The following is a 2,228-nucleotide window of genomic DNA, read 5'->3' as shown; positions in this document are numbered from 1 at the left end:
CTAAAGAGCCTTTATTCGTCGCCATGACTCACCTTACTATGACGTCACATGAATTTACAACGCTGACCTCGCTATTAACAACTCTCTTAGACAATTTTTACATTTCAGTGAGCAATAGTTACGTTAAACTTAACTGGGGACGTCACTTGCGCATGCGATCCAAACGCAGGAAAAAAGCCGCACGTGCACCGGCGTTCGTGACAGGCGTTTATCTAGTTTAGCCTTATCGCGCAAGGCAATAATAACCGACAAGCAACAACAACGACGAAAACAAGAAGCAAAGGCAACCACGGCGATCGCTGATCAAGCATGGACGTGAGAGTAACGTATAACTCAGGTCGCGCGGGTTAAAACGCGCTCGGAAAAAAAAAAAACGCCGTCGAAAGCCATTTGTATGAAAAACGCGGGGCCTTTAATTTTCCCGCTACAGAATGAGGGGGGCAACGACGTGACTTGATACGCGACAGAACGCGATCTTCTGCGCAATGATGCAACGTAGCCATGATTACACAATAGAGCATGATAGACGGTGGCATTGGCAATGTTCCAAAGCGTCTCCGGGGACACTCCTCACCCGGCGCAGGACGAAAAATCCGCACTTTTTGTGTGTAGTATGTGGTATTTTGCTCTACAGGCGAGCGCAGCGCCAGACTTTTTTTTCTATGTAGACGTTAGATCCGCAAGCTGAACTAGCCAAACAACTGACTGGTGGTGCGAGAAACAAGTAAGAACGTATATATATATTTATATCAACACCATCACACATTCGCATATATTATATATATTATATTATATATATATTATATATATATATATATATAATATTTATATATGATGTGTGGTGTGTGTGTGTGTGTTTGTGTGTGTGTGTGTGTGTGTTGTGTGGCGTGTGTGTGTGTGTGTGGTATTGCGATGTGTTGCGATTGGTGGAGACGCTTGCTAACGACAGCTTGTTATGCGGAGCTTTCGTTATCAACCCTAATGGGGAACGCTGCCATTAATCCCCGCAGCATTTTGCTTACACGGGGGCATCGCTATAACTGTTACAAGGCCTGAAGATTCTAGCGACGCAGCATTGAATATACACGGTCTTTGTGTGTTGCGTGCGCGTGTTAACTTGGCGTGTAGCTGTGTGCTGTTGTGTGTGTGTGCTGTGTGCTGTGTGTGTTGTGTCGCGCCGCGGTGTAGTGTGCGTGTGGATGTGGTGTGTTTGTGTTTGTGTCCTGTCTGGTGGTTGCCGCTGGTGCGGGCCCGTGCGGCAGTTGCATGCGTGTGAGTAGATCTAAGGAAGTTAGAAGTTGAGGATAGGAATTTATGAGTGGGGCTAGAAATGAAGCATTTAGTCTATCTGTTAAAATTCCCATGCATATTTGTTAGTATCAGACTATCGTATCCCTACACATAAACACAATTATATACGCAGAGAAATACGGGTTTTCTTGTCTACATACTCTCCTGATATAATTACAATGAATACTAATTAAATTGACTTGCTGCCTAATTAAGAATTTGTATGCAGCAAAATGTGAAATCGCTTCCATCTCAACGGGCATCAATTACTATCTTATTTTTATTGAATTTGCTAAACCCTAAGATTCTCGACTTATTTTGTCTCATGCAGCGATGTGCAATTAGATCAAGTGTCTTATACATGCATCGCTAACAGCCGCCACGTCGTGTGGTTGATGTGGATTGATTCAGTTACACGTAACCGCATAACAACATAGATGACTGAAGCCTGACTGATGCCTCCAATGTGAGAAAAAGCGCATGTGTGACTGCACCACGATTAGACGCTACACCGCGTTGATTTAGAAACATCGTGACAGACACGTTTTTCGATATCTTAGCATGTCTCCTCCAAACGTCGATTTTTAATGATATACGAATTTGCAGTGCGCATGCGTAGCTCGACTAGGGTCCGGTCGCTGTTTAGGTATTTGGGGTTCCTCTTTTACACGTTGGTTGTCTCGCACGTGCCCGCGCGATCAAATCTCGTACCCAATTTCATTATTGGTCGATGCCGGATTAATCTAGATTTTTGCACTGTCATTGCAATGAACAGCCAACGGATAGCATCGCATTTATGTATCGTGTAGAGAGATAGATAGATAGAAGATAGAGAGAGAGACCATTTGTCGATCTCTAGTTTTGCTGGTAAGGGCTACATATAGCTCATCTTTACGTTTTATAACGGGATCAGCAACAAAAGTCCCAGCGCTAACGCA

Source organism: Priapulus caudatus, unplaced genomic scaffold (assembly GCF_000485595.1).
Source record: "Priapulus caudatus unplaced genomic scaffold, Priapulus_caudatus-5.0.1 Scaffold480, whole genome shotgun sequence".
NCBI lineage: Eukaryota > Metazoa > Priapulida > Priapulimorpha > Priapulimorphida > Priapulidae > Priapulus > Priapulus caudatus.
This window is presented reverse-complemented; position numbering follows the sequence as displayed.